Source organism: Schistocerca gregaria, chromosome 8, assembly GCF_023897955.1.
Source record: "Schistocerca gregaria isolate iqSchGreg1 chromosome 8, iqSchGreg1.2, whole genome shotgun sequence".
NCBI lineage: Eukaryota > Metazoa > Arthropoda > Insecta > Orthoptera > Acrididae > Schistocerca > Schistocerca gregaria.
In genome coordinates this window covers 48,272,607-48,293,928 of record NC_064927.1, presented here as the reverse complement: position 1 = coordinate 48,293,928, position 21,322 = coordinate 48,272,607, and positions in this window count along the sequence as shown.

Here is a 21,322-nt window from a genome sequence, read left to right as displayed (position 1 = left end):
GAGCCTGCTTTAGCCGTGACCTTCACCCAAATCATTTCACAATTCGAATCTCCGTCAATTTCCTTCGCTACTATTGCACTTCTTATCGCTATAAACACGCCTCCCTCTTCACTGTCCAGCCTATCTCTGCAGTATACAATCCAATCCGAGTTTAGGATTTCATTACTGTTTACGTCCGGTTTCAGCCAACTTTTTGTTCCTAGTACTATATGGGCGTTGTAACCGTTTATTAATGAGAGCAGTTCTGGGACCTTTCTATAGACGCTCCTGCAGTTTACTATTAGCACATTAATATTGTTATTCCTTGTTGCATTTTGCCTACTCCTGCCTTGCCGCGTCTCAGGAGGCGTCTTGTCGGGCCTAGGGAGGGAATTCTGTAACCTAAAAAAACCCCATGTGCAATCCACACGTACTCCGCTACCCTCGTAGCCGCTTCTGGCGTGTAGTGCACGCCTGACCTATTCAGGGGGACCCTACATTTCTGCACCCGATAGTGGAGGTCGAGAAATTTGCACCCCAGCTCTCCGCAGAATCGTCTGAGCCTCTGGTTTAAGCTTTCCACTCGACTCCAAACCAGAGGACCACGATCGGTTCTGGGAATGATACTACAAATAGTTAGCTCTGATTCCACCCCGCGAGCGAGGCTTTCCGCCTTCACCAACTCCGCCAACCGCCTGTACGAACTGAGGATGACCTCTGAACCCAGACAGCAGGAGTCATTGGTGCCGACATGAGCAACAATTTGCAGTCGGGTGCACCCAGTGCTCTTTATCGCCGCCGGTAGGGCCCCCTCCACATCTCGGAGGAGACCCCCCGGCAAGCAGACAGAGTGAACACTGGCCTTCTTCCCCGACCTTTCCGCTATTTCCCTAAGGGGCTCCATCACCCGCCTAACGTTGGAGCTCCCAATAACTAATAAACCCCTCCCCCCGTGTGCCTGCTCGGACCTTGCTGAAGGAGCGGCCACATGTCCATTCACAGGCAGAGCGGGCGATGCCACACGGCCAGCCTCCACATTGACCCTCCGCCTCGTGCGCCGCGAACGCCGCTGAACCCGCCACTCCCCTTGGGGAGAGGGTGGCCCAACCGCGCCTGGTACCCGCGAAGATGTCTCAACAGTAGGGACAGTGGGTGAAGCATGTAACAACTGGGGTGTACCTTGCGACACACCAGACTCCCCACTGCCGCTACACTCCGAGGCAGCAGCCTGAAGATGGCTGACTGCGGCCATCAACACGCTCAGCTGTTCGCGAAGAGTGGCCAGCTCCTCCTGCGTCCGTACACAGCAGCCACACATCCTATCCATCCTAAGAAATCAATTTACTATAGAGTGTTAATCAACTTTTAACTAGACTGCTAATTCACTAAAGGCGGTTGATTATTGACTAAACTGTGATTGCTAACCACTTCTTGTAGAAAACAAGGAAAATAGCACTACATGTCTCTGGACTGTATTGAAAACAAACACTAGCACTACTGGCACTATGGCTGACTAAATGGACTCTCTCTGACTGTATTCAAAACAAACACGAGATCTATGGAACACTTAATAGCACTCGACTATGAAAGCTTCCTAAAAGCAAAAACACGCAGAAGAAGAAGTGACAAGTAAGAAAAATACAGATAATACTTAAATTAAGGTAGCTCGCTGCACAGCAGACGTGAAGCGGATGGTGGTTAGGCCCTCTTCTTTTCTTCCGTTTCATTCTGACCGGTGTTCGTCTGTACTCTTCTTGTCTATAGTGTTTGCTGCCACATTTGTGTTCTTTCAGTGACTGGCATCTCCTCCCCTTTGGGGTTTTACCTGCTCCATAAATTTTCGTCTCGCCTGTTTTTCGAATGGGGGACTGATGACCTTACCTGTTTAGTCCCCCTTAAACATCCCAACAACCACCACCACCACCACCACCCACATTTCCCAGAAGTCAGGCTATCCCAACCCTGCCTGGAACATCCTGTGTTCACTGATCAGCTCTTATTGAGGTTTATACAAATGACAGACATGCACACAAATCAAACACAAACATGACATTCTTAAATATATTGTATTTCACCCTTCAAATGTTCCCAAATCAGGAGTTCCGACATCTCTACCCCCCCCCCCCCCCCCCGCCTCTCCCCCTTATGCACCACCAGAGTTCATTCCCATATGCAGATTCCTATAATTTTTAAGCACCCATACAGCAACATTGCTATACATGAGCAAGCTCAATTTTTTTCATGAATTCCGATATCAATTTGCACATAATATTTGGCAATATCTTGAAACCCATTCTTTTCTTCCACTTCCATGGCTAACTAGATTCAATTGTAAATGGCCAACAAACTCACTAAGATCATAAAACTTTTACAAGCATTCACTTAGCCATTATTGTTCTTTCCTTCACGTCCCTCATGAACATCTTATAATAAGCAAGTTAATTATTTCCCATATGCCTCTACAATTTGCAAATTTAGTGAGTGCCCTACATGACTGTCCCCATGCACCAGTATCCACTCCAGATGCCACAGATAGATTAGAAATTTTAATAAAATCTCAACTATTTTTAAACAAACTATTTGCAGATATCCTTTCTCCTATACTCTCCACACATTTACACAGAAATAGAGACTATGTGTACAGTAGGTTTCAGTTCCCGTATGACTTCAATAAGGCTTCCATCACACCCACACCAGTTGTGCAAATCCATTGGACAACAGATTCCCTTATTGCAAATACATACAGTATAGTGAAGTTTGCTGACCACAAACAATGGTGTCGCAACACACACAGTAACACAAATAATACTCTAATTATAAATACACATATACATAGCCCCCAACATTTTTTTTACTAGATAATAGATGGGAATCTCACTTTCTTACCCTTTCTTCTTTCACCATATATTTTTTCAACTCCGTTTCATTTCTCAGTCCAAATCTCTTTTTGGACACTGGATATAGTAACCTATATGCATTAGGGTGTTGACAACCTGTTATCTCAAAGGGTCCATGGTATAATTCAAATAACTTTTTGATTTCGCCATCAATGTGACTGGGTTTTTTCTTGTTCCTCACAAGCCCCTCATAGGGTGAGAATCCTGTTGCACAACTCTTCACTGTGTTCATAAGATCCTCAAACACAATTATATATTCTGCCCAAGTACTATGCTTTTTACTGCAATATGTCCTACATCGCCTACCGAGATCCCTCAGATACTTCTCAGCTGGGTTTCCCGCAGGGTGATACGCTGAAATCTTTATATGCTTTATCCCAGATCTTTGCACAAACTTCCCCCACACAGTAGATACAAATTGTGCTCCTTTATCAGACAGAACATTCTCGGGTTTTATAACATTCACAAAGTAATCTTTCTCTAGCCTGTTAATTATATTCTGGCTAGTGGCCTTTTTCAGTGGATAAAGCGTTACAAACTTTGAGAATACATCAACAGCTAGAAAAAAGTACTTTACACCCCCTCGACCTGTTGGCAGCCTCCCAAATAATCAATAGCCAGCAGTTCACCATTTCTTTTAGGAACAATATTCTGCATTTCTCCTTGTACTGCAATAGTATTATATTTCACTTTTTGATATTTGTTTAAAGAAGCCAATTGTCTCTTTACCCTCATGGCCATGTTGTTAAAACTAACATAGTCCTGCAGAATTTCTAAACATTTCTGAGTCCCAATAACGCCCATGGCTAAGGTGGATATAATTGATTAATTTTTCCATGTGCTCATCTGGGAAACATACCTTCCAGTCCTCTTTGTCCAGATTTCTTCATCTAAATAAAACTCGATTATAAATTCTACAAAATTTAGCTATTTTTTCATGTTGTTTTCTTCCAAAGTTTGTTTTGATAAACTTGAAGGTTTGGTCCCCATTCTGAAGTCTCCTCATGTCCTTACAGGTGGATTTTATTTCCTTCTCTCTGCCCAGCCCTTTCATATACAATATCTGTAGTTCTTTCTCATCTCCATTCCCTTCATGTTTTTCTCCAATGAAAGGTAACCTTGATAAGGCATCACCCACATTGTTGTCTGTGCCTTTAACATATCTTATCTCATGGTTAAACTGGTGCAGAAACGTGGCCCATCTCATGAGTCTGTTATTTAACAGCTTACAAGCTTGCAAATAGCTCAGAGCCTTATGGTCTGTGTAAACAATCACTTTCCTACCTTCCACATATATCCAGAACTTCTGAAATCAAAAAACTATGACTAAAAGTTCCTTCTCTGAGATACCATACATTAATTCATGTTTGGACAGCATTCTGCTTGCAATAGTGATTGCCCTATGCTCGGTCTTTCCATCTACTACCCTCTCCTGAAATAGCACTGTCCCTATCCTATAATGTGAGCTGTCAGCCCCAGTACAGAAAGGCAAAGACAAATCTGGGTAGTACAAAATTTCGCTATTTTTTAAGCTATTCTTTATGGCTTTAAATTCCCTGTCACACTCAGATGTCCAGCACCAGGTTACACTTTTCTTTAATAGTCTACATAAGTTAGGTGAATTCAGGCTATAATCACTTATTATCTTCCTGTAGAATGAACATAGTCCTATAAATGATTTCAGTTGTTTCCTATTTGTTGGCACCTTGCAGTCAAAAATAGCCTTGATTTTCTCTTTATTGGGCAAAATGCCATCAGGAGTTAAATGATGACCAAGAAATAGTAATGTTGCTTGAAAAAATTCACACTTACTTAACTTAAGGGTCATTCCCCCTTTAGATATAGCCTTGAATACATCCTCCAACAGTTGACAGTGCTCTTGCCAATTACTGCTCGTAATCAAAATGTCATCTACATACACTGTCAATTTTTTCATTAGTTCATGACTTAAAGACCTTACAAAAACTGCTACAGATATTGATAAACCAAATGGCACAGCTTAAACATGTAAGTCCTGCCCTCAAATAAGAAAGCAGTGTACTTTCTGCTCTCTTCAGCCAATTGCAGCTGCCAGAACCCTAAAGTCAAATCAACACTTGACAGAATTTTAGCATTATAAATTTTTTGCAACAGCTCATTCATGTTCTCTGGCTGATCATTTTCTTTGACTATTATTTTATTTAGCTTTCTTGCATCCAATACCCTTCTTATAGAACCATCCCTCTTTTTCACCACTACTATTGGATTACAATACTCACTCCTCCCCATTTCCAGTATGCCCCACTTCAACATCATCTGTATCCACGCCCTTACAGCCTCTCTATTAGCTATTGGATAAGGTTTGGCGTTTATTACTCCATGTGGCAATACCCTCAAAACATAACTGAAATCTATAACTTTTCCAGGCCTGTCAGAGAACACATGCTTATGTTTACACAATAAATCTGTAAGCTGCACCTTTTGTTCCTCATTTAAATGTCCCATTTCATTTACTTTGTCATATATCTGCTGTTCAGTGCACATTTCATCACCTACCTCATCTATCCTTTGTAAATGAGTCATTGTCTCACCTCCTTTTAATTCCCCTTTAAATTGCATTCTTCGTCTGTTTCCACCAGCATCAAATTCTACCTCTCTGTACTTTACAAAAATGCTACAGTCATACTTGTACAAGAAGCCCATGCCCAAAATTACATTCAATGCCAAACCCTTCACTACAAAGCAACTAATATCAAAACATTACTCATTACTATTAAATTCCAGTAATACTTCTCAGCTGATGGGCTTGCTACATGTCCCAGTTGCTGTCTTAATTTTGACTCCTGTAGTTGGTAATTCTATTAATTCTAAACCTTTAATTTGCTGCCATAAAGATTCAGAGATTGCAGATAACCTTGAGCCATAGTCTAATAATGCTATATATCTGTAACTCCTCCAACATTGATATCAATTATTGGCTGTATCACCTCTACTTCCACTCTGTTCAGCCCTGATTCCTGTAATAAATCTCTTTCTTCTTCACTCCTGGTTTCCTCTTGAATAATGCAAATATCTTTACATCTTTCTCCAAAACATACATCAGTATCCCCTTCAAACAGATCTTTAATAGCAAGCTCAACATTCTCTTCTTCACTTAATTCTTCCAATTTTCCGGCAATTTTAAATTTTATTTTACCCCATTTTTTAGGCATCAAAGCTTTATATAATTTTGCATAGGACACCCAATCACCCAAATCATAATCAGCCTCCTCCTTTCCTAACCATCCACAATTAACATCTTTGTTTCAATTACATCTTCTGGGCAACCTATAGCAACATTCTCCATATCATTACACATTTCCATGTCCACATTAAAGTCATTATCACTACCACAGTTAACACCTGCACCCACTAGCACAGTAACATTATCAGTAGGTAATTTACCAGCATTTTCCACATTGTCAAATACACCACTCATATTATCCTATACATCACACTGAATAACCCTCTTCTCACATTTTCCACAATTCCCCATACTATTTCCAATAGACATGTCTACCTATTCATCACATCCATTATTACTGTGAACATTGCCCCTTAATTCCATATCCACTTCTGTTCCCCATTTTAATGAAACTACCTCTGTCTCTGATCTTTCGATGAATTTTGCTGCACACAAACCAATATTGTCCTCCTCTGCTTGTAATTTCTCTTCCCTTTTAAACATGTCATCAATGTTAAACTCAGCCTGTTCATTGCTGATGTTAGCCTTGTTCCATTTTTTCTTCATATACCTTTTATCTGTATTTCTATAATTGTTAAAACTTCCCCACAGATCTTCATTTCCTAAGAGAGCATCCATATGACAGATCCCAATTTCCCAATTTTCCTTGCTGACTTTATTACTCATCCCATCATGTCCTTGTCTGGCCCTGTTCACATAATTACCAACCCCCCTATGGACCTTAAGTGAGGCATCAATTATTTTTTCGATTGTCTACCCTGTCCATTTGCATCTAGCATTCCTATTCTCATACCTTTTCTACCACTCCTCAGCTGATCCAAATTGTCTCTTCTCCCACCAAAATTTCTGTTATATCTTTGTGGCCTGCTTCTCCAATCTCTATCCTGATCATTCTGATTACTTCTATATTCTCTACACCTGTTAGTATTAACTATGAGTACAGTAATAATCATGTTTCCCCTTTCATGATACCTTCCACTCTCCCTCTGTTCCATGTATTTAGGTTTGTAACACAGTGCCCTGTCCATATTATACACAAAATTATGAAATTCTTCTACTGAATCTTTTGCACTGTGAATCAAATCCCATTGCAAATGCTCTGGTAATCTTCTTTTTAGTGTAGATATTTCTGTTAATACACCCAGTGGCCTATCCAGATGATTTAATTTATTCAGTTCTCTATCACAGAATTCTCTCATACTTTCCATTCCCCTCTTGTAACTGGATCCATTCAAAAAATCGTTTTGAAATCTTAATTGTATTGCCTGGCCCCAGTATTTCTTCAAGAACAGGCTTTCAAAGGTTTTAAAATCACAAAATTCATCATCATTTTGGTTTGCCCAGGTTTGAGCTCCCCCTTCCAATTGCCTCTTAACATATTTAATTTTTGCCGGCTCACTCATCCATGTCACAAAGTTATCCTTACACGCAGCTAGAAAGTCAACTGGATGGTATTTATTCTCCCCACTAAAAGGTTTTGACTGAAATCCATGCCGCATACAATATCCCAACAATAAATTTCCATTCCCTGCTACCACAGTATTAACTGTTTCCCTCAAGAAATTTATTTCCCCTTCTAATTCCTTCTTGTTGTCAGTAATCCCCTTATGGCAATCCTGCACTCCCATCTTAATGGATTCAATGTCTGCCTCTGTTTGTTTTTCAAATAATGTGCATTTCGGTTCCTGTACCTGAATCTGCCCCACAAAATTCCTTTGAACAGTGGCCACCTTGGCTACTAATCCTCTTTCAACCTCATCAACTCTCTCAATAATTCCCTCAACAATTTTAACTGTGTTTTCGACTTTATCTGTAATTTGAGTGAATTTGAGATCTAGCGATCAAATTTTTCACTCACTGTCTTTATTTTATGACCGAGTCTCAATTCCATATCCCCTATTTTCGAATCCATTTCTCCAACTATTGCAGTTTTTATATTTCCTAACTTTGAGTCTGTTTCTCATAATTTACTAGGAAGTTTTACAAAAAATGTACTCAGGTCACTTCCTGGTATCCAGCCTATTTCTTTTGACATGTTAGGGCTACTACAGTTACTCCTAACATCCATAGATTCACCTTCACTTTGAGATTCACGCATCTCATTGGCCATGGCCAATGGAAGGGCGCAATTTTGCAGTGTAGCTGCTGGCTGTACTGATCTTTTATATGCTCATTGAGGTGCGTCTTCAGTGAGCTCCACAGCACAGCTATGCAATGAATCGTAGTCAGCAGTGTGAACATGCAGCAAACTCAATCAGGAGCGAGAACACGGTGTGTGGGCCCCTGGCAGCATGTAGTCATGTTGGTCGGTGGCACGGACGAGGGCATTGATCATCAGCAGCACGTGGATACACCTTCAACTGCTTTACCCATAGCAACATATGGACATGGCACGGATGACTGTTTTACCCATGGCAACATGTGGTTGACTCACCAGGTTGTGTAAATGACTGCCTCACAATCATGTGGCCTTATATCTGCATAACCAAGGGACAGCATGTATCTTGTCCAGAACACGCTCCGCTACTGCTAATGCACCGATTTAGCTCAGAGCCCCCACACTGACGGTTCAAAAGCCTAAACATCAGATGGGCACCCGATTCTGAAATGCTATGGAATAGAGAAGAAAGTCCTATCCTGGATGAGACCCTGATTGCAACTGTACTCGGGCTCGTTCACTACCTATTTTCTGTGTGGATTATCTGCAAAGGGGGTTGGTAGTGAACGGTTGCATTTGCACCCCTATTATTGAGTCATACACTCCTGGAAATGGAAAAAAGAACACATTGACACCGGTGTGTCAGACCCACCATACTTGCTCCGGACACTGCGAGAGGGCTGTACAAGCAATGATCATACGCACGGCACAGCGGACACACCAGGAACCGCGGTGTTGGCTGTCGAATGGCGCTAGCTGCGCAGCATTTGTGCACCGCCGCCGTCAGTGTCAGCAAGTTTGCCGTGGCATACGGAGCTCCATCGCAGTCTTTAACACTGGTAGCATGCCGCGACAGCATGAAAGTGAACCGTATGTGCAGTTGACGGACTTTGAGAGAGGGCGTATAGTGGGCATGCGGGAGGCCGGGTGGACGTACCGCCGAATTGCTCAACACGTGGGGCGTGAGGTCTCCACAGTACATCGATGTTGTCGCCAGTGGTCGGCGGAAGGTGCACGTGCCCGTCGACCTGGGACCGGACCGCAGCGACGCACGGATGCACGCCAAGATCGTAGGATCCTACGCAGTGCCGTAGGGGACCGCACCGCCACTTCCCAGCAAATTAGGGACACTGTTGCTCCTGGGGTATCGGCGAGGACCATTCGCAACCGTCTCCATGAAGCTGGGCTATGGTCCCGCACACTGTTAGGCCGTCTTCCGCTCACGCCCCAACATCGTGCAGCCCGCCTCCATTGGTGTCGTGACAGGCTTGAATGGAGGGACGAATGGAGACGTGTCGTCTTCAGCGATGAGAGTCGCTTCTGCCTTGGTGCCAATGATGGTCGTATGCGTGTTTGGCGCCGTCCAGGCGAGCGCCACAATCGGGACTGCATACGACCGAGGCATACAGGGCCAACACCCGGAGCGATCTCCTACAGTGGCCGTACACATCTGCTGATCGTCGAGGGGACACTGAATAGTGCACGGTACATCCAAACCGTCATCGAACCCATCGTTCTACCATTCATAGACCGGCAAGGGAACTTGCTGTTCCAACAGGACAATGCACATCCGCATGAATCCCGTGCCACCCAACGTGCTCTAGAATGTGTAAGTCAACTACCCTGGCCAGCAAGATCTCCGGATCTGCCCCCATTGAGCATGTTTGGGACTGGATGAAGCGTCGTTTCACGCGGTCTGCACGTCCAGCACGAACGCTGGTCCAACTGAGGCGCCAGGTGGAAATGGCATGGCAAGCCGTTCCACAGGACTACATCCAGCATCTATACGATCGTCTCCATGGGAGAACAGCAGCCTGCATTGCTGCGAAAGGTGAATATACACTGTACTAGTGCCGACATTGTGCATGCTCTGTTGCCTGTGTCTATGTGCCTGTGGTTCTGTCAGTGTGATCATGTGATGTATCTGACCCCAGGAATGTGTCAATAAAGTTTCCCCTTCCTGGAACAATGAATTCACGGTGTTCTTATTTCAATTTCCAGGAGTGTATATTGGCTAGCATTTGAGTAGCAGTGAATTGAACTATACACGTTCAGATTGAAACATATTTATTTAAAAGAAACACTTTAACTCTGTGGTCATGCATTTTTAAGTTCACAGTTAAATCCAATCTCTACAAATAATAATCGATGCAATTCATACACTGTTTGTCCCGCAACTGCACACTTTAACATTGTTCCTTCCCATACACTGGCGTCCATACTTACACTCATGGCACTTTGTTGCTCTCAACTTGCCACCACAATGGACAACGACCAAAGATCTGATTTTCTGCTCATATCCAGTCCTGAGTCGGCTCAAATGACACCACATTAGTCAAAATAATTCCTAAACATGGCCACATTTTGTTTCCAATATTTTATAATATTTAAATACTTACATCTAAACACATTATAGAATTTTAAACATTTATCACCACACTTTTATAATTCCTTGCAATTAATAGAAAACCAAAACACTATGCAACAGAAATACGTCACCCATGAAAACACAGAAGTATTTTCTGGTCCATTTTGCCCAGCATATTATCTCTGATGCTGTGCTTCAAATTTAAATTATGAACTACTTGAAAGAGCTCCATATTATCCCCTGCTACCTTACAGATTCTTACTTTGTAGTAACTATACCATCAAGATGATTGTAGTGTGATTGGAGCCTTCTATAACTCCTTTCAGAAATAATACACATAGGGTAATGGATGAAACAACATGATTCTGGCTTTTTTGTAACTATACCAACAAGTTGATATTACTCTGGGAGGAGTTTTTGGCAGCTCCTTTCAGATATAATTCATATAGGGTATTGTATGAAATATGATAATTCTGGCTCTGTTGTAACTATACCAACAAAGTGATAATAGTGTGAGAGGAGCTACTTGCAGCTCTTTCCAGAAATAATTCGCATAGGGTAATGGATAGAATGCAATGATTGTGGTTTTGCAGTAACTATACCAACAAAGTGATAGAAATGTGAGAAGAACTTTCCGCAGCTTCTTTTAGAAAAAAATCACACAGAGTAATGGATGATATGCAATGATTCTGGCTTTGTTGTAACTATGTCACCAAAGTGATAGAGGTGTGAGAAGAGCTACTTGCAGCTCCTTTCACAAATAATTCATGTAGGGTAATGGATGAAATGGAATGACTGTGACTTTGTAGTAACCATACCAACAAAATGAAACTACTGTGGTAGGAGGTTTCTGCTGCTTATTTCAAAAATAATGCACATGGGGTTATGGATGGAATGCAATGATTCTGGCTTTGTAGTAACCAAACCAACAAAGTGAGAGTACTGTAGGAGGAGCTATCTGCATCTCCTTTCAGAAATAATTCACATTCGGGAAATGGATGAAATGCAATGAATGGTCTATTTTGTAATTATACTGAAAAAGTTATAGTAGTGTGAGGGGAGCTTTCTGTAGCTCCATTCAGAAATAATTCACATAAGATTATTGATGCAATGCGATGATTCTGCCTTTGTAGTAGCTATACCAACAAAGTTACAGTACTGTGGGAGGAGCATTCTGCAACTTCTTTCAGAAATAATTCACGTAGTGTAATGGTTGGAATGCAATGATTGTGTCTTTCTAGTAACTAGGCAACAAAGTTACAGTACTGTGAGAGGAGATTTCTGCAGCCTCTTTCAGAAATAATTCATATAGGGTTATGAAAGAAATGTGGCAATTGTGGCTTTGTAGCAGCTGTACCAAAAATGTTATAAGAGTGTGAGTGCAGATTTCTGAATCTTCTGTCAGAAATTATTCACACAAGTTTATCAGTGAAATGCAACGATTGTTTCTTTTGACACTACTGGCCATTAAAATTGCTACACTGCAAAGATAATGTGCTACAGATACAAAATTTACCTGACAGGGAGAGGATGCTGTGATATGCAAATGATTAGCTTTTCAGAGCATTCACACAAGGTTGGTACCAGTGGTGACACCTACAACGTGCTGATATGAGGAAAGTTTCCAATCGATTTCTCATACACAAACAGCACTTGACCAGCACTGACTGGTGAAACGTTGTTGTGAAGCCTCGTGTAAGGAGGAGAAATGCGTACCATCACGTTTCCGACTTTGAATAAGGTCAGATTGTAGCCTACATTGATTGCTGTTTATCGTATCGCGATATTGCTGCTTGTTTTGGTCGAGATTCAATGACTTTTAATATGGAATCGATGGGTTCAGGAGGGTAATACGGAACGCCGTGCTGGATCCCAATGGCCTTGTGTCACTACCACTTGAGATGACACACAACTTATCTTAATGGCTCTAATGAAACGTGCATCTACATCTTGATCCCTGAGTCAACAGATGGGGGCGTTTGCAAGACAACAACCATCTGCATGAACAGTTTGGCAATGTTTGCAGGAGCTTGGACTATCAGCTTGGAGACTATGGCTGTGGTTATCCTTGAAGCTGCATAACAGACAGGAGCTCCTGTGATCATGTACTCAACGACAAACCTGGGTGCACGAATGGCAAAACATCATTTCTTTGGATGAAGCCAAGTTCCGTTTACAGCATCATGATGGTCACATCTGTGTTTGGTGATATCACGGTGAATGCACATTGGAAGCGTGTATTCGTCATCACCATATTCTCATATCACCTGGCATGATGGTATTGGATGCCATTGTGTACACGTCTTGGTCACCTCATGTTCGGTTTGAACAGTGGATGTTACACTGCAGATGTGTTACGATCTGTGGCTCTAACCTTCACTCGATCCCTGTGAAACCCTACTTTTCAGTGGGATAACGCACGACCGCATGTTGCAGGCTCTGTACGGCCCATTCTGGATGCAGAAAATGTTCGACTGCTGCCCTGCCAGCACATTCTCCAGATCTCTCACCAATTGAAGATGTCTGGTCAATGGTGGCCGAGCAACTGGCTCGTCACAATACGCCAGTCACTACTCCTGATGAATTGTGGTATCGTGTTGAAGCTGCATGAGCAGCTGTACCTGTACACAGCATCCAAGCTCTGTTCGACTCAATGCCCATGCGTATCAAGGTCGTTATTACAGTCACAGGTGGTTGTTCTGGGTACTGATTTCTGTGGATTTATGCACCCAAATTGCATGAAAATGTAATAACATGTCAGTTCTAGTATAATATATTTGTCAAATGAATACCCATTTATCATCTGCATTTCTTCTTGGTGTAGCAATTTTAATGGCCAGTAGTGTAATAACTATACCAATGAAGTGAAATAGTGTGAGTGGAGATTTCTGCATCTTCTATCAGAAATAATTCACATAGGGTAATGAATGAAATGGAATGATTGTGGCTTTGTACTAACTATACCATCAAAGTGATGGAAGGGTGATAGGAGCTTTCTGCATCTTCTTTCAGAAATAATTCGCATAGGATTATGAATTAAATGCAATGTTTGTGGGATTATAGAATCTATACCAACACAGTAACAATAGTGTGATGGGAAATTTCTGCATCTTCTTTCAGAATAATTCACGTAGGGTTATGAATGAAATGCTATGAGTGTGGCTTGTGGTAACCATATCAACAAAGTGACAGAAGTGTGAGAGGAGCTTTCTGCAGCTTCTTTCCAAAATAATTCCCATAGGGTTATGAATGATATATGGTGATTGTGCCTTCGTAGTAGCTATACCATCAAAATGACTATAGTGTGAGTGGAGATTTCTTCATCTTCTTTCAGAAATACATCACATAGCATTATGAATTAAATGTGATGTTTGTGGCTTTGTAGTAACTGTACCAACAAAGTGACAGCAGTGTGAATGGAGATTTCTGCATCACCTTTAAGAATTTATTCAGAATGTGTTGTGAGTGAAATGCAACGATTGTGTCTTTGTAATAACTATAAATTCGAAGTGATAGTAGTGTGACAGGAGCTTTCTGCAGATTGTTTTAGAAATATTTCACATAGGGTTATGAACGAAATGTGATGTGTGTGGCTTTGTAGTAACTATATGAACAGTGTAACAGTAGTGCGAGAGAAGGTTTCTCCAGGTTCTTTCAGATATAATTCACATATGATTATCAATGAAATGCAGCGATTGTGGCTTTCTAGTAACTATACCAACAAAGTCACAATGTGTGTGATACAGGTTCTATTCTGACAGCAAACCAAACTACACTGATTGGTGCCGTACATACAGATCATTCGCTAACAGACGTCCCCACACAAAATAAGCTACATTTATCAAATTCATGAAAAAAACTGAGGAAAAAAGGTATGATTAGTCGTAATAACAAACATAATGAAATTAGTTATTATTATGCAAAATGAGCGCAATAACAAAATCCTTACATAACACACCAAGCAATATATTTTCTGACCGTAACAGACAGTGACTGAAAAGGAACAGAGAGAGAGAACAACGAAGCTGCATGTCCTTGTTTGCTTAAATTACATAAATAATTCATTTACAAAAATATTAATTTCATTGTAATCATAGTGTCTGTTGTAAGCGATAAAATAGTCTCAGCGCTACTGTGTAAAAGCACGGTCATGAAATCCACTGGCACTACGATCTTCGCGTGTTTCCAGGTCATTTCTGTGCTTACAATGATTTTAGCAGTTGGATGGCTATCAGTGGCATTTTCTGGATCAGCATGTTGGTGAGCAGACCTGGTCCGCCAGCCTTCTTTGTGTTCAGGCAGCGTATTTGCGATGTCACTACTTCTGGTATATGTTCTATTCGGTCCTCTTCGTCACAGTGGGTTAGAAAGGCTCGCAGTCGTTGGACTACTAATTCCTGGTGTGCCTGGTCAACTGGTTGGTTACTGGATTGGAATTTAACAGCGAACATGCCCGCTAGTGCGTTCGCATTAGCATCCGGTTCTCAGACTATGTTTTTCCCGACTGAGAGAGGTGGTATTCAGTTGGTCTGTCTCAGGATGTGCTTCACCGTCTTCCAGCCTGACTGGTCCTGCAAGTTTAGTGTGGCGACCTTGTTTGCCCACTTCGTTTTAGTGCTGCTGTACTGCAGCGTCGATTTTCCTCTGAAGGCTGTTAATTTCCCGGTTTATGGCGGAGAATCTTGTGGTCTGCCCCTCCCTGTTGAGTCTGTTCTTTCTGGTAATTGTGTCAAGCACTTTGTGGGATAGTTGTCTCTGTGGTTTTTCCTCGATCGCTGTTCTCTTTGTGGAGCTGCTGCTGCTTCCATTGCATGTATTATGTGCATCAGTGTGGCGTGGGTTCCTGCCGTTCCCGAGTCTGGGACTGTGCTTAGTATGTCTCTTAGAGTGTCTTCCCTTCCATGAAGATCCGTGTCAAACACGACAGGGGCACGGTCGGAACACAGCACTCTCACTGGTATGCCTGTTGCGTGCGGTTGCAGGCCCTTAAATGCAACGAAATCTATGACATCAGGCAGCGCTCTGTTGGATAGATAGTGGGCTCAGAAGAGGCAGCTACGCTGGCATTGTTGTGTATCATGGCTCCGAGTAATCTTCTGCCATTCACATTTGTTAGATGACTGTCCCAGTGTTTTCCGCGTTGAAGTCTCTGGTGACAAACACGTTTCCTGGTATTGAGAGTAGTGCGTTGAAGTCCTATTGATCGAGATTTCCTGTGGATGGTCCGGGAGGGATATAAAGTTTATTGTCCCTCTTGTCACTTTGGTAGCTACTCCGCTAGCTTCTGTTGTCAACTGTGGGAGGTTGATGGAGGGGTGCTGTAAGGTTTTTTTTTTTGTATTTATTCTATTTTTTTGGATGGAGACACCAACTGGTGTCAATAATTTATTTTAGTTTAATATTAATATTCATGTAAGGAATGTAAACACTTGTCATTCAAGAAAAATTTCAGTTTCACTTTGAATAAGTTCCCTTTGTGGCACCTTATAGAGCTCGGTAATCTCTTGTACCATATTTGACTACTAGTGCATGGACTATGGTCTGTGGTTTTTAATTTTGTTCTTTGTCTTTAGTAGCAGTCTTTATTTCTTGTATTATAGGCATGCATATCAGAGCATTTAGTTGCTTTACTTTGATGTGTCACAAAAAATATAATTAATTTGTAAAGATACAGTGAGTAGACTGTGAGGTATTTATGGTGAACAAAGATTTCCCTGCATGAATCTCTAGGCCCTAATCCATGGATAATTCTGACTGATCTTTTCTGTAGGGTTAAAATTCTGTTCATATGTATGTCGGCAGCACAACTCCATATCTCTATCCCGTAATTAATCTGTGCAAAAATAGTTCCATATTAAATTGTTTTTAATGTCTGATGTGGGATTACTTTTGATAACTGGCTGATTAGATGTAATGAACGGCTGATTTTATTGCATAAAAATTTGATATGGTTTACCCATCTTAGATTTTCATCTAGGTGAATACCTAGAAATCTGCAGCCTTCTGTGTCCACTACTTCAACTGCCCCTATGTTACTGATAGAGGTTTGGTGTGAGTTTGTAAGTTTAAATGGCAATAATTGAGATTTACTGATATTAACTTTCAAACCTTGATCTTGGAAATAAGTAGTTATTTGACATAATCCCTCAGTTGCTACCAAAGTTAACTCATCATTTTGTTTACCAAGAAATAACAGTGAGGTATCGTCTGCATAGGTTAGCAATTGGGAGTTGAAAGGGTGCTCTATATCATCTATGTACACTATGAAAAAGAAAGGGCCCAAAATTGAGCCCTGGGGTACACCTTGTGTGACAGTCTCATATTTGGACCGGAAATTAATGATCTGATTATTGATTTTGTAAGTCAGCTTTGTACAATGTTTGCGGTTAAATAAATATGTAGCCAGCAATTGCATGGATGTAGCATTTACATTGTATGACTCAAGTTCCCCTAAAAGTAACTCAGGGTTTACAGAGCCAAAGGCTTTAGTAAGGTCTGGAAATATGCCAGCTGTTTGGATTCCTTGATCAAGGGCACCATACGTTTTGTGATGAAATTCCATAACTGCTCTGATAGTACTATGATCTTTTCGGAATCCATGTTGTGTCTCTGTTAGGAACTTATTTTTCAAGAAATAGTCACTAACAAGGGAACCTCCCCATCGCACCCTCCTCAGATTTAGTTATAAGTGGGCACAGTGGAGAGGCCTTGAGAAACTGAACACAGATCAATCGAGGAAACAGGAAGAAGGTGTGTGGGACTATGAAAAAATAAGCAAAATATACAAACTGAGTAGTCCATGTGCAAGATATGCAACATCAAGGATAGTGTGAGGTCAAGAGCACCGTGGTCCTGTGGTTGGCATGTGCAGCTGCGGAACGAGAGGTCCATGGTTCAAGTCTGCCCTTGAGTTAAAGTTTAATTTATTATTTTTGCAAAGTTATGATCTGTCCGTTCATTCATTGACATCTCTGTTCACTGTTATAAGTTTAGTGTCTGTGTTTTGCGACCGCATCACAAAACCGTGTGATTTGTAGACGAAAGGACGTGCCTCTCCAATGGGACCCGAAAACATTTGATCGCAAGGTCATAGGTCAACCGATTCCTCCACAGGAAAACACATCTTATATATTCTATATGACACTGGTGACGGCATGTGCGACACATGACAGGAATATGTTGTTGACCCACCTAACTTGTACACTTGGCGATTTGGTAAAAAGAATCTTCTACTTTGCCTGATATAGGTTTTCTTGTGGATGTGATAGTTACTCCCAAAAAAGTGATGGAAACCTAAGTTTGTCACACAAACTGAAAATAAAAATTATAAACTATTCACTGGAGGGAGGACTTGAATCAAGGATCCCTCGTTCCGCAGCTGCTCACGCTAACCATGGGACCATGGCACTCCTGAGCTCACACTATCCTTGATGTTGCTTATCTTACGTATGGACTACTCAATTTGTATATTTTACTTATTTTTCCATAGTTCCGCACAACTTCTTCTTGTTTTCTCGATTGATATGTGTTCAGTTTTTCAAGGCCTATCCTCTGTGCCAACTTATAACTAAATCTGAGGGGTGTGCGATGGGAAGGTTCCCTTGTAAGTTGTGTCAGCAGCACTAATTCAAATACTTTGCTGAAGACAGGTGTTAATGATATGGGACTGAAATTTGAAACCTCTTCCTTGGATCCTTTTTTATGCACTGGTTTAACTGTGCTCCATTTCAATACATTTGGAAATGTATGTTCTCTGATACTGCAGTTTACCAGGTGGGTGATAATTTTAACTAATTCCTTATTACATTTTTTAATCACAATACTACTCAAACCATCCCATCCAGATGAGAACTTATTCTTTAGATTACTTACTATCCTGCCAATTTCTTTTTCACTTACTTGTTTGAATTCAAAATGTGGCTCTTCAAAGGAGCAGAGCTTTACCTCACTACTCAAAATTGTGTTATTAACTGGACTAACAGCTGCAGATATAAAGTATTTATTGAAAACATTGCAGACTTTGTTAGGATATTTTATTGGGTTTCCTTCATGTGATATATTTACAATTTCAGTTCCTGGCTTCGGTGTGGCTTTGCAAAATTGATTTACAGTTTTCCATGATGTCTCAACTATATTGTCCGATTGAGCTATTTCACTGTTGTATATCTGTCTTCTTAGATTTGAAAGCTCTTACTTAAAGGTTTTCTTGGCTTCGTTGTACTTGGCCTTAAAAACCTGCAGGTTTGTTGACTTGTGTAACACATCCAGTTCCTGGATGTTTTGCCTCAGTTTTATCATATTTCGTAGAAGTATAATTCTGTTGGTTTCTGCACTTTGGTTATGGGTGAACACTCTCTGTATTTTCTTAACATGGCAGCATCTGTCTAATTGTCTTAGCATAGTACCATACAATTTCGCCCATTAGTTTTCAGATCCTTCAGTCTGGTAAACCCCAGTCCTCTATAGCTAATTTATTTCTTAGGGCAAGGATGTTACCCTCTTTTAGGATACTTTTACTTTCAATAACTTTTTTTTCATTTTTTGGATGCTTGTGTTTACATACTCAACAAGCTGGCATATTCCAGCACCTAACACTGTCTTTAATATGTTTACATAGAATAACGCAATAAATTCTGCTAGAAGTGGGCTTTGTTACTCTGGTATCACTATTTACTACATTTACGAGATTATATGGGTTAAGAGTATCTATTAACCTCATATTACACAAACTGGAAGATTTTGCCTCAATATTCAGATCGCCAAGTATTGTTAAGTCACTGGGACCACAACGTCCCACTACTCTACTAAATATGTCTATGAAGCTAACTACATCAGCTTTTGGTGGATGATAAGTCCCAATAACTTTATGTTTTCTCAGAACCTCTCTACACTCTTTGGTGTGGACTTCAATGCCTGTCACTTCAATCAAGCCTTCTTTGTTGTACTGGTTCCTCCTCCTGCAGTTGCCCTGTCGGTCCTATAACAGTAGTGAATTTCTGCACTGACATTAATCCTGGGTTTCGACGTGTCACCGCCTATCGGGCCGTATTTATATACGGGCGCAGCGAACAGCTGAAAGGAACACGGGCCATCATCCGCTCTAAGCGCCAGTAGCAGCATCTACACTCCTGGAAATGGAAAAAAGAACACATTGACTCCGGTGTGTCAGACCCACCATACTTGCTCCGGACACTGCGAGAGGGCTGTACAAGAAATGATCACACGCACGGCACAGCGGACACACCAGGAACAGCGGTGTTGGCTGTCGAATGGCGCTAGCTGTGCAGCATTTGTTCACCGCCGCCGTCAGTGTCAGCCAGTTTGCCATGGCATACGGAGCTCCATCGCAGTCTTTAACACTGGTAGCATGCCGCGACAGCGTGGACGTGAACCGTATGTGCAGTTGACGGACTTTGAGCGAGGGCGCCTACTGGGCATGCGGGAGGCCGGGTGGACGCACCGCCGAATTGCTCAACACGTGGGGCGTGAGGTCTCCACAGTACATCGATGTTGTCGCCAGTGGTCGGCGGAAGGTGCACATGCCCGTCGACCTGGGACCGGACCGCAGCGACGCACGGATGCACGCCAAGACCGTAGGATCCTACGCAGCGCCATAGGGGACCGCACCGCCACTTCCCAGCAAATTAGGGACACTGTTGCTCCTGGGGTATCGGCGAGGACCATTCGCAACCGTCTCCATGAAGCTGGGCTACAGTCCCGCACACCGTTAGGCCGTCTTCCGCTCACGCCCCAACATCGTGCAGCCCGCCTCCAGTGGTGTCGCGACAGGCGTGAATGGAGGGACGAATGGAGACGTGTCGTCTTCAGCGATGAGAGTCGCTTCTGCCTTGGTGCCAATAATGGTCGTATGCGTGTTTGGCGCCGTGCAGGTGAGCGCCACAATCAGGACTGCATATGACCGAGGCACACAGGGCCAACACCCGGCATCATGGTGTGGGGAGCGATCTCCTACACTGGACGTACACCTCTGTGATCGTCGAGGGGACACTGAATAGTGCACGGTACATCCAAACCGTCATCGAACCCATCGTTCTACCATTCCTAGACCGGTAAGGGAACTTGCTGTTCCAACAGGACATGCACGTCCGCATGTATCCCGTGCCACCCAACGTGCTCTAAAAGGTGTAAGTCAACTACCCTGGCCAGCAAGATCTCCGGATCTGTCCCCCATTGAGCGTGTTTGGGACTGGATGAAGCGTCGTCTCACGCGGTCTGCACGTCCAGCACGAACGCTGGTCCAACTGAGGCGCCAGGTTGAAATGGCATGGCAAGCTGTTCCACAGGACTACATCCAGCATCTCTACGATCGTCTCCATGGGAGAATAGCAGCCTGCATTGCTGCGAAAGGTGGATATACACTGTACTAGTGCCGACATTGTGCATGCTCTGTTGCCTGTGTCTATGTGCCTGTGGTTCTGTCAGTGTGATCATCATGTGATGTATCTGACCCCAGGAATGTGTCAATAAAGTTTCCTCTTCCTGGGACAATGAATTCACGGTGTTCTTATTTCAATTTCCAGGAGTGTAAATGGCCATATTCTCGGATACATTTTATAACACATGTGTGTATCAATTTACAATGTTCATAGTATTTGTATGAATGGAGTTAAGTTGGCTTCAGTCACAGATTAAGTTTCAGCTCGACTGTTTTTGAACTTTGCTGACTAGAATTCTTA